Source organism: Phocoena sinus, chromosome 15, assembly GCF_008692025.1.
Source record: "Phocoena sinus isolate mPhoSin1 chromosome 15, mPhoSin1.pri, whole genome shotgun sequence".
NCBI lineage: Eukaryota > Metazoa > Chordata > Mammalia > Artiodactyla > Phocoenidae > Phocoena > Phocoena sinus.
This window is the reverse complement of record NC_045777.1, coordinates 6,200,620-6,213,227: the sequence shown is the minus strand read 5'-3', so window position 1 is coordinate 6,213,227 and position 12,608 is coordinate 6,200,620. Positions and strand designations below refer to the sequence as shown.

The 12,608-nt window shown below is 45.4% G+C and overlaps 1 non-coding gene across 1 annotated transcript; it reads right to left on the bottom strand.

The window, feature by feature from the left end:
- Nucleotides 1–373: 373 nt before the first annotated feature.
- On the bottom strand, nt 374–446 carry TRNAG-CCC. The gene has a single exon. It is a non-coding gene; the product is annotated as a tRNA-Gly (tRNA).
- Between the last annotated feature and the right edge of the window lie 12,162 nt (nt 447–12,608).

Genomic DNA, 12,608 nt, shown 5'->3' with positions numbered 1-12,608 from the left:
GACCCACAAGGAAAGAATCACAGAGGAGCCCCTCCCCCCTAGAGGGTGGGAGCCCCCCTGTGACTGAACATCCTGGGTGCAGAGGGCAAGGGTGGGCTGCGGTGGGAGGGGGCAGGGGGCAGAGCTGAGTCTTGTGCTAAGGCCATTTCTGTTGGGCCTTGATGTCCTTGCTTGTGTGTCCGGTCTTATTTTTTTTAATATTTACTTATTTATTATTATTTATTTGGCTGTGCCAGGTCTTAGTTGCATCATGCAGGATCTTTAGTTGCGGCATGGCATGTGGGGTCTTTATACCTGCGGCATGTGAGATCTTATTTTTTTTTTTTTTAGTTGCAGCATGTGTACTCAGTTGTGGCATGCATGTGGGATCTAGTTCCCTGACCGGGAATCGAACCTGGGCCCCCTGCATTGGGAGTGAGGAGTCTTAACCACTGGACCATCAGGGAAGTCCCTGTTTGGTCTTATTTTTAATAAAATAATTTTTTCTTCCAGTTTTATTGAGATGCAGTTGACATACAGCCCTGTATAAGTTTCAGGTCTACGGCATCATGATTTGACTTACATCCATCATGAAATGATTTACCATGAGAAGTCTCGTTACCATCTGTCACCATACAGAGAGGTTCCATTATTAATGACTGTCTTCCCCCCATGCTGTGTAGCATCCCCAGGACTCATTTTTTTTGTAACTGGAAGTTTGTACCTCTTAAATAAAAACCAAAATAATTGGGTTTTAATTATAAAAGTAAGACATGCCCATGATCCAAATAAGTCAATGTAGAAGACCACACAAAGACAGAAAACAAAAAGTAGACACTTTCATGCCCGTGTCACTCACCTCCCGATTTTATTTCCTATGATTTTGTAAATTTTCAAGTATTTGATTTGCAGTTAATTTGCAAAACAGATGATCACATGCCATGCTTATCCCCATGCCTGGGGCAAGCTCCCTTTGGAAAGCTGTGGTCTAATGTTCCATCAAGGCTCTAGAAAGCGCCTCAGAAATATACCTTGCAGTTGTCCCCCTGCCCCACACACCATCCATCATCAAATAACAATTCATGCATTGCATTGGCCTTAACCTAGAACAGTCTAGAACCTAGAACAGTTCTAGTCTGTAACCTAGAACAGTCTCCCATCCAGTACCTCCCACACCTGGCTAGGGACCCTTACAATGGGCTACACTGCGCTTGTCTCATTGGTCCCTGGTGGTGTCTTTAACTCAGTCCCTCTCTTTTCTGTAAACTGGAAGTTGGGTTTACAGGCTTAATTAGATTCAGGCTAAACTTTTTTGTCAAGCATTGTTCATAGGTGGGGTTGACAGAGATAGCAAATAAAAATATAGGCAGCCCTACATTTCAATTTCAGGTAAACAAGGAATACTTTTTTAGTTTAAGCTATGCACCATGCTATATATATATATATATATATATATATATATATATATATATTTTTTTTTTTTTTTTGGCTGCATTGGGTCTTCGTTGCTGCATGCAGGCTTTCTCTAGTTGTGGTGAGCGGGGGCTACTCTTCGTTGCGGTGCACGGGCTTCTCACTGCAGTGGCTTTTCTTGTTGTAGAGCACAGGCTCCAGGCGTGCTGGCTTCAGTAGTTGTGGCACGTGGGCTCTAGAGCACAGGCTCAGTAGTTGTGGCATGTGGGCTCAGTAGTTGTGGCTCACGGGCTCTAGAGCGCAGGCTCAGTAGTTGTGGCATGTGGACTCAGTAGTTGTGGCTCGTGAGCTCTAGAGCGCAGGCTCAGTAGTTGTGGCGCACGGGCTCAGTTGCTCCGCGGCATGTGGGATCTTCCCAGACCAGAGCTTGAACCCGTGTCCCCTGCATTGGCAGGCGGATTCTGAACCACTGCACCACCAGGAAGTCCCCCCATGCAATATTTGTAGAATTACTTATACTTCGAAAAAGGTATTTGTTGTTTATCCGCAATTCAGAATTAACTGGGCATCCTGTATTTTATCTGGCAAACCTGTTAAAATCACGATGCCACTGTATGCTTTGTAGGGCCTCTCTGGGTACCACGGTTACTGACGGCGGATGTGGTCACCAGGTTACAATGGTGACTTTCAGACCTCTTGACTACTTGGAATTGACCATGTCAGGTATGGCATCTTGGTACTCCCCATTTGACAGATGAAGTGACCGAGGCCGAGGTGCCGATCTGGAGAATCCTTTTGCCCCAGGAACGGACCTCCTGGGGTGTCTTTGGCTGCTTTCAGTTCTCCTCTCTCCACCCTGCACATACGTGGAGCTCCACCAATGTCCAGGTTTTTGCTGACTTTCCCGAGGTACGCATGGAGGGTTAGCAGAAAGATCACAGACTCTGGAGACTGACAGGTCTGCTTTCTATTCTGACACTGATGTCTCCCGGCAGGGTGGACTTGGAAAAGCTAAATGGTATCTCTGAGCCCCATCTGTCCACTTTACAGATGAGGAAGCCAATGTCTGAGCCATTGGGTTGCTTTGAAGATGAAAACAGAATTCATTCAATAAATATTTTTAGGCTCCTTGATTATATCTGTGGATGCAGAAAAGACATTCGATAAAATTCCATACAATTTCAAGTTTAAGCAAACCAACAACCTTTTTTCTATAAGAGCAATTGAGCCTGATAAAGGGTATCCACCACAAATCTAGAGAAAACACATTTTTGTTTGTTTGGGTTTGGGGGGCTGCAGAGTGCAGCTTGTGGGATCTCAGTTCCCCGACCAGGGATGGAACCTGTGCCCCCTGCAGCAGAAGCACAATGACCACTGGACCTCCAGGGAATTCTTAATGGTGAAAATGTTTCAGTAAATTTAGGAATCAGACACAACCTTCTCTGTTACCGCTTGTATGCAACCCTGCACAGAGGTCCTGGCAGGGTCCTTTCTGTGCTCTTGTACACTGATTTATGTGGATCACGGGTATATCTTTTTAAAAATAATTAAAAACCAATCATTTTATTAAAAATACAGCCAAACACACAAGCAAAAGCCTAAAAGTCCAAGAGAAATGGCCTTAGTACAAGCCTTAGCTCTCCTTACTCGCCAGTTCCAAGCCAAGACCACCCCTGCTGAGAAAAAAAGAAAAAAGAAGGAAGAGATTATAAGGATTAAAAGGAAAGAAACAAAAATGTCATTATTCAACGATAACATGACTATATCAAAAATCCAAGAGAGGACTTCCCTGGTGGCTCAGTGATTAAGAATCCGCCTGCCAATGCAGGGGACACGGGTTCGAGCCCTGGTCAGGGAGGATCCCACATGCCGCGGAGCAGCTAAACCCATGTGCCACAACTACTGAGCCTGCACTCTAGAGCACGTGTGCCACAACTACTGAAGCCCGTGCGCCTAGAGCCTGTGCTCCGCAGCAAGAGAAGCCACTGTAGTGAGGAGCCCGCGCACCGCAATGAAGAGTAGCCCCCGCTCACCACAACTAGAGAAAGCCCACAGGCAGCAACGAAGACCCAACGCAGCCAAAAAATAAATAAATTAATAAATAAATTAATTAAAAAAACAATCCAGGAGATTCAACAAACCATTACAACAAGTAAAAGAGATGCATAAGATTACTGGAAAAATGATTAATATTTTAAAAATCTATAGAATTTCTATACACAAGGAAATAAGAACTAGACACATAGTTAAAAATAATGATATAACAAAAAATGATAGAGCAACAAAAATAGTTAGGAATAAAAGGCAGGTAAAGGGCTTCCCTGGTGGTGCAGTGGTTGAGAGTCCGCCTGCCAATGCAGGGGACACGGGTTCGTGCCCTGGTCTGGGAAGATCCCACGTGCCGCGGAGCGGCTGGGCCCGTGAGCCATGGCCGCTGAGCCTGCGCATCCGGAGCCTGTGCTCCGCAACGGGAGAGGCCACAACAGTGAGAGGCCTGCGTACCACAAAAAAAAAAAAAAAAAAAAAGAAAAGGCATGTAAAAATTTTTGGAGAAATTTATAATACTTTGCTAAAAAACTCAAAGGAAGTTTTACATAAATATCAGTTTTCCTCAAAATAACTTCCAAATTCAAGGGAAGCCAATAAAAATATATTAGTAAATTGGCCCAAAAACTTGGCAAGGGTGATTTTAAATGCATAAGTTCTTTATGGATTTTAGACTCTAGAGTCTGGATTTTAGCCTTTGGAATTTTGTTACTTTGTAAAAGATCAAAGAAGAGTCAAGGTAATTTTGCAAAATAAAACAAGAAAGAACATATCTTAAAAGATTTTAAACTTCCTCTAAAGCTAAGCGGGAAGTACAACAGGTGGTATCAGACTAATGTACTAGCATGGAACTCAGAGAAGACCCACACTTCTGTGGGAGCCTGTATATGACAGGGGTGAATGGACAGCTTGGTAGAGAGGAAATGGATTAGCTGGCAAACCGTTCTGTGTAACTGGCTATTATAAAAAGATAAATTAGATTCCTGTTATTAGATCGTTCACTAAATAAATTTCAGGTGGATTAAAGAACTAAATATGCAAATGCAGCACTGAAAACTTTTAGAAGAAAACAGAAAATATGATATTAGGGTAAGGAAGGATTCTTAATCAAGATAAAAACAACAAAACTATAAATAGAATGTTGACACACTCAATTGCATTAAACAGGGTTTCTTTTTTTTAATTAATTAGTTAGTTTATTCTATTTTGGGCTGCGGTTGGGTCTTCATTGCTGCGTGCGGGCTTCTCATTGTGGTGACTTCTCTTGTTGCGGAGCACTGGCTCTAGGCGCCCCGGCTTCAGTAGTTGTGGCACACGGGCTTAGTTGCTCCACGGCATGTGGGATCTTCCTGGGCCAGGGCTCAAACCCACGTCCCCTGCATCGGCAGGCGGATTCTTAACCACTGCGCCACCAGGGAAGTCCCTAAGCAGGGTTTGTTATGGCAAAAAACCAAGATACTTGATATGAAAAGTCCATAATATGTGCAGTGCTTCAGAATACAGGATATAAATCCTAGAAAACAAAAAGAAAAAAGTCAAGCAAAAAGCAGCAGAAAGTAGAAAAACAGGCAAAAGATGTGAACAGGCAATTCATAGAAAAGAAAACCCAGATGAGTGGGCCATTTGTTTTGCAAATTAACAAAATATTTCAAAATTTAAAAACAATATGTGAAAATTAGGAGGTGAATGGCTAGGGGAATAGAGAAATTAGTCTTTATTTTCTGCCCTTCTGTCCTATTCTTGTTTTCTGAGCCATGCATATGCCTCGTTTATTTTTTTATATGTCTCATTTTAATCTTTAAAAACTACTTATTTTAGTATGCATAAGTGTAAATATATTAGCACTGGCATTTCAGACCAGAGGGAATTGTAAGTCTATGGTCTCCCACTGGATATGGGGTTCCATATCCAACCCCATTTCCTGTTCCCTACACCCCAGTTGGACTCAGGGAAGGTCAAGGTCCCGCTGTCAGAGCTGGGCTCCTGAGTGGGCTTCTCTGCTTACAGGCCTCCCCCACTGGACCCGACCTCCAGGGGCCCCATGCAAAGACCCAAGCACAGGGTGGACGTTTAGGAAATGCCTGTTTAAGGAATCATTAGCAATACTTATTGAGCACCTACTGCTGGCTCATCTCATGAGGACTGACTTAATAAGAGCCTGTGAGACTCACACACAGCCGAGCCAAGGCTAAAAGCAAGAGGCCGGGGGATCTCACATTCCAGACAGAGGTTTGCAACCTTGACCTTACATCAGCATCTCCAGGGAGATCCCCGAGACCCAGGCCGGTTTCTGATTCAGGAGTTCTAGGGTGGGACCCGGTAATTTGCATTTCTAATGTTTTCTCAGGTCATGCAGATGCTGCCTGTGGGGGAACCAGGCTTTGAGAACCACGGTTCTAGAGTTTAGGAAGTTGGCCAATTAGGGTAAATGGGCTAAATCCCAGCAGGAGAGGGGAAGGACCATTCGGGAGGCACAGCCTGCATTTCGGCTCTTTCCTGGGCTGCAGCTGCCCACAGGGGATCTGCATTTTCAATTGCTCCCTGGGGAGCCGGCCCTGCTGGGGACAGTGTTTGGGCCAGCACCCATTTCGGGGGTTTGTTTCCCTCTTCCTGTGGGTTCTCCAGAGTCCCTCTGCCTAGACCTTGGCCTCAGTTACCGCATCTGTTAAATGGGGATAAACTGAACTCCCAGCATGACCGGGTTGGGGCAAGAATTAAGGGTAACGCCGTAGGGAACGGAGCCCAGAGCTGGGCACTGAACACTCAACCATTGTCAGCTACTGCTGCAGTTTTGCATTTTCCTGTAACAGAGCTACCTACCTGTGCCAACACAGATGGAGCTCCAAGATATATCCTTGAGGGGAAAAATGCAGGTTGCAGAAGGATACAGAGTTTTATTCCCGTATATGATTCATGGAGCCCTATATGGCAAATAAAAGGATAAAAGCCAGCAAAGAAGGAAATACACCAACTTCTTTTCGCCTGGGTGATAACTTGCTCTATTGTTTTCCTTCCTACACTGGGAGGGGAGCACACAGGGGGTTATGCTTCCACTTTTTAATATCTAAAATACTTCATTTGAAATTTTTAGGTAGTAAATTTCATCAATGTTTTTTCTTTATGTCTTGGTGTGTTGTTTTGTTTTGGTTTGGTTTTTGTGCTACGCGGGCCTCTCACTGTCGTGGCCTCTCCCGTCGTGGAGCACAGGCTCCGGATGCACAGGCTCAGCGGCCACGGCTCACGGGCCCAGCCGCTCCGCGGCATGTGGGATCTTCCTGGACCGGGGCACGAACCTGTGTCCCCTGCATCAGCAGGCGGACTCTCAACCACTGCGCCACCAGGGAAGCCCTATGTCTTGGTGTTTTAAGTCACATCCATGACTAAACTTTTTCTTACGTCTTTAACGCTTTATACATTTAACTCTTTGCTATAAATGTACTCTTTTTTGGAATAAGGAGTTAAGTTTTTCCCCAAAATCCTTCTCCTTAATGTCATTTATTGAATAATAGGTTCTTTCTCCACTGGTGTGAAATGATACCTTTTACCATTTACCAAAGCCCCATATATATGTGGGTAGGGTATTAAGTGACTTATTCAGTTCCATTAACTTTTCTGATTGTCCTTGTACCAATACCAGATCATTTAAGAAAAAATTAAATTGGCATTTTTGTTAATAGAGCACATGTTCATGGTAAACGATGTTGGCACAACACACGAAGAGGGTAGTTTCCCACCATCCCCAATCCCACCTCCCAGCGATAAAGGTCTGGGTTAGGGTTCATGGCAAGATTAGGGACGAGAGCCCGAACGGGGTGCCAGCAATTCAAAGGCAGCCGTTCCCAGCCCCTTATCAGCAGGCAGGGGTGGGAGTTCCACTCATTTGCTAAGATTTTCGGGGGTCCTCATTCATTAGCTGGAAATGGTGCACCTTTGGGGCTAGCAACAGGATCAGCTGTGACTGTTATTTCTTTAACTGATGACGAAAATGAAGTCCTAAGCCATTAACTGTCTTGTCCAAATTCATGCTGCCAGTTGGTAGGTGAACATTTTCAGGCTAGAGCTGCACAGTAGGACATTTACTGTTCCTTTCGCCTGGACCATCTCTCCTCCAGCACGCTTTCACACTTTGTAATTCTGTATATTGGACTGAGGCCAGAAGCCCACGGGGGCAGACACAGTTCTGTTGGGTTCACTGCTCTCTGCCCAACGCCTGCAATCCTGGGAGATGCCGGAGATGCGTAGCAGGTGGTCAGTGGATATTTGCTGATTGACAGGGTAATGCTTAGCCTACTGCCTGGAGCCTAGGAAAGGCTTAAGACCTGCTAATAATTACGGGCTAGAGGGCATTTGTCTACAGACAGGCACGGTCTCCAAGTGGCTGGTACAGATGTTCTCAGGCTGCTCAGAATGCCAGCAGCACGGGACGCATTTCATAACGGACAAGCCTGTTTCTACCACTCATCTGTGCAGGCACAACCGTGCTATTTCTCTGAGTGATACTGAGCCTGTGAGTAACAGAGCCTGCATCATTTTGGTTGCTTTTATCTAAACTTTGGTCACAAGACACCTTTCACAGTCAGCTGGACCCAGGAAGTGGAAAGAAATCATGGTCACCCACCGGGCTTTCTCCGACGTAGTTCTTGTGCCAAGGCTGTTTGGTTCTCATGCTGGACATCCAGGCTCAGGGGACTTCCCTTAATCACCGCACTTATGGGGAGGGGGTGCCTCCCAGATTCACTGCCCTCTGATAAGATGAAAGTTCTAGATTCTTCTAAAATATTTTCTGTTACTAGAATAACAAACCCTTCCGGTCTCGGTCATCCTCCAGACATCCTCTACCCCAGGAGAAAAAGTATTGGTTGTATGTATTGAATAATTTGAATTCCACAAAGTGGACTCTTTGCAGGTGTTTTACAAAATGAAACGTACTGATAGATAATAACGCAGAAGCATGGACAAGAATATTGCTGGGTGGTAAATTTGTGTAAAATAGCAAATAGGGCTTCCCTGGCGGCACAGTGGTTAAGAATCCACCTGCCAATGCAGGGGACACGGGTTCAAGCCCTGGTCTGGGAAAATCCCACATGCCGCGGAGCAACTAAGCCCGTGTACCACAACTACTGAGCCTGCGCTCTAGAGCCCACGAGCCACAACTACTGAGCCCTCACACCTAGAGCCCATGCTCCGCAGCAAGAGAAACCACCGCAATGAGAAGCCCACCGCAACGAAGAGTAGCCCCCGCTCGCCGCCAACTAGAGAAAGCCCACGTGCAGCAACGAAGACCCAATGCAACCAATAAATAAATAAATAGCAAAGAATAAGATCTTTATAAAAGCTGTTTGCAGAGATATATACTTCAGTATATAGAAAAAGGACTCCAAGAATTTATCAGTCATCTGGAGGTTAAACTCAGGAAGAAGGTTTACTTCTAGGAGAAAGCCAGGGAGATGGGCATTTATATGTTCTGTAGCTGTACAGTTAGAAATATTTCATGAATGTTTTATAACCAAAATATATTCATGCATTAGTGGGTAATTTAAAAAAAATACATTGAAACAAACAAGCCCAACAGAAAGTTATAAAGTGGGAATAATGCAAATCCCTGTCCCACCCAGTCACCTACCCTCCACCCTCCCAGGTGGCCACCACAAACAGCAGTTCTTTAGATCTGTAATCGTTCCTTTTGTGAGTAAATATTTGTGTTCAGAGAAAATGTTAATAGCCGTGAAGTTGGATGGTTATGCCTTGGGTGCGGCCCCAGGAGGAGAAAGGAATTAAACCACACCTCCCACAAAAAGGAAAAAAAAAAAGAAAAGAAGGAAAGAAGCCATAAATGGAACACTTCTTTCTGAATGTGATCTCCTGTGCATGTTACGGAGAGACAGCTGTCAACCTCCGTCTTTTAAATAATAATGATGTTAATTAGAATCATACTAGTAGCTATTGTGTGCTGGACCCTGTTTCAACTGCAGCTAAACTGCCTTCTCTTGAAAATGGAGCTCACATCTTATTTCCTTTTTTTTTTTTTTTTTTTTTTTTTTTTTTGCAGTAGGCGGGCCTCTCACTGTTGTGGCCTCTCCCACTGCGGAGCACAGGCTCCGGACACGCAGGCTCAGCGGCCATGGCTCACGGGCCCAGCCGCTCCGCGGCACGTGGGATCTTCCCGGACCGGGGCACGAACCCGTGTCCCCTGCATCGGCAGGCGGACTCTCAACCACTGCGCCACCAGGGAAGCCCTTATTTCCATTTTATTTGTTATTATTATAGAACGTTTTCAAACCCATCCAAAAGTAGAGAGAATTGTACAGCGACCCACCCTTCACCCGAACTCATCACTGTTTCAGTCCACCACTTTCTGCCCCTTGCTTTTCGTCCATCTCTCTCCCCCACTCCCCCCATCAATATTTTAAAATGAACCCAGACTTTGTATCATTTCACCCAGAAATACTTCAGTGTGTGTCTCTAACAGATAAAGACTTTCTGCTTGTTTGTTGTTATTCTAACCACGTAACCCCAACATGGTTATTACTCCCGATAGAAGTTAATAGTAATTTCTTGCCATCTAATAACCAGTCGCTCTTCAATGTTGTGTGTTTTAGTCTGGCCAGAGGAAGACCTGAACAGTTTTGAGAAATTGCCCAACACCATAAGGCATTTAAACAAAAATAGTAAGTGAGATCCCTGAATGAGGGCCACCACATCCCCGGGATCTTGTTAGAAATGGAAAAATCCCAAACCCAGACCCATGTGTTGATAAACCAAACCTCCAGTCTCTGTCTATACTGCAGAGCAGGTAGTGGCCAGCCCACTCTGGATTAATCCACTTTTTCCCTGAGATCTGGATCTTGCTTGGCTAGAAGAGATGTCTCCTTCAAGTCTTAATACCCACAGTAAGAGCCCGGCACGCCGCAGGCATCAGCCAGGTTCTTGGGGACAGAGAGGTCCCCACTGTTCCGAAGCTCTCACTCTAGTGGAAGAGACGGACAGCAAATTTATAATTAAATGAAATAATTGCAAGTTGTGATTGCTCCTGTATCAGCTGGATGAGGTCTCTTCTGACATCCTGTTTGTTTATTTTATTTTTATTGAAGTATAGTTGATTTACAATGTTGTGTTAATTTCTGCTGTACAGCAAAGTGACTCAGTTACATATATACGTACATTCTTTTTTATGTTCTTTTCCATTATGACACCCTGTTTAAATTGCACCTGCTCCTAAGGCCTTGTCCCGCTAGCCCAGCTCCCCGCCCACCTCGCTCCTTCTGCTTCACTTCGCCCAGTTGTCCTCACCTCCGGATGTTGGACCTGGATCTTTCCTATTTATGTGTTCATTGCTTTTCTCTTTGGCTAGGGTGTGAGGTGTAGGATAAATATTTGCTGAATGAAAGTCTACTAAAAGTTTTTGAACAATGAAGGAAAGCACTTACTAGTGATCAATAAGAGTCAGCTATTCTTTTTTATTTTTTTTGTGGTACACAGGCCTCTCACTGTTGTGGCCTCTCCCGTTGCGGAGCACAGGCTCCGGACGCGCAGGCTCAGCGGCCATGGCTCACGGGCCCAGCCGCTCTGCGGCACGTGGGATCTTCCCGGACCGGGGAACGAACCCGTGTCCCCTGCATCGGCAGGTGGACTCTCAACCACTGTGCCACCGGGGAAGCCCAAGAGTCAGCTATTCTTTTAAAAATAAATCTATTTCATTCCTACCCGCAGAAGAGTTCCTATGAGGAAGGAGGCTGATACAAACAGAAATGACTTGCACTGGACAGAAAATGTCTTGCACTGGACCCTGCAGTGGGTGCATGCCTCCACCCCATGCTGTGTCCTTCGGAAGAAATCCAGGAAGCCTGAGGCCAGGGCGCAGGTGGGTCACTGAGGACTCTATGCCCTTGTGGCCGTCCTCCAGGTCACCCGTCTGGATTTGTATTTTTTCACCCGAGGGCTCTGCATCAAGAGGCTGGTGTTTTATTGTCCCTCCTAGACATAAAAGGGACCTAATCTCAGCCTCATCAGTATAAAGATCTCAGGTGTCTCAAGATGTGTCTGTACATTCAGAGTAATTCTAAAATTCAAGCGAGAGTTTTGGGGGGAGGAGGCAAGAGCGTAGGGTTGAGGCTGGAGCAAAGCAAATACTGATAGATTCTGAAGCGCTCATGGAGGTTGAGGGCAGTGAGGCAGGTGTAGAAACAAGGCTGAGAGCTTTCGTGCTCCGTCTTGGAACCGGGGTAGGAACAGAGTGTTTAACTAACAAGCAGAACAGCGACAGCCGCACCCACGCCTGTAAGGGAATCTAGGAAATGACAAAGGCGGCACTTCAAATGGAAGGGGTTTAAAAATAAATGCTAATGTATATGTTTTTGTTTGTTTTTTATATTTTTTTGGCCACACCGTGGGACTTGTGGGATCTCAGTTCCCTGACCGGGGCTCAAACCCGCGCCCCTTGCATTGGAAGCTGGGAATCTTAACCACTGGACCGCCAGGGACGTCTGCTAATGGACATGTTTATCCATTTGCAAACGGTAGCATGAGTCTTCCCCCTTCAACCTCAAACACACACAAATATACACACCACCAATTCCATATGGGTTCAAAACCCAAACCTAAAACACAAATTCAGGGAGAATCCTTGAAACAAGACAGGTAAAAAGATAGTGTGATGGAAATGGGAGCAAATAGCATGGAATACAAGTGGTCAGTCATTATGGGAAAAGTTGGTCACCACCGTTTTGACCCTCAGATTGTGTAGAAGCTAAAAAATGAGACAGAGGGCTTCCCTGGTGGTGCAGTGGTTGAGAGTCCGCCTGCCGATGCAGGGGACACTGGTTCATGCCCCGGTCCGGGAAGATCCCACGTGCCGCGGAGCGGCTGGGCCCGTGAGCCATGGCCACTGAGCCTGCGCTTCCGGAGCCTGTGCTCTGCGACGGGAGAGGCCACAACAGTGAGAGGCCCACGTACCGCAAAAAAAAAAGAAAAAAAAATGAGACAGAGCTCCAGGTAATAATGCAGAAGAATAGCCAAGAATATTGCTACATGGAAAATTCATGTCAAACAGCAAAGATTAAGATCTCCTTTGTAAGTTTTGTGCAGAATATGGGCTTAAACAAATAGAAAAAGGATTCAAAGGACACTTCCCAAACTTCTTAATCATGGTTACTTGGGAGAAGCTAGGGCGT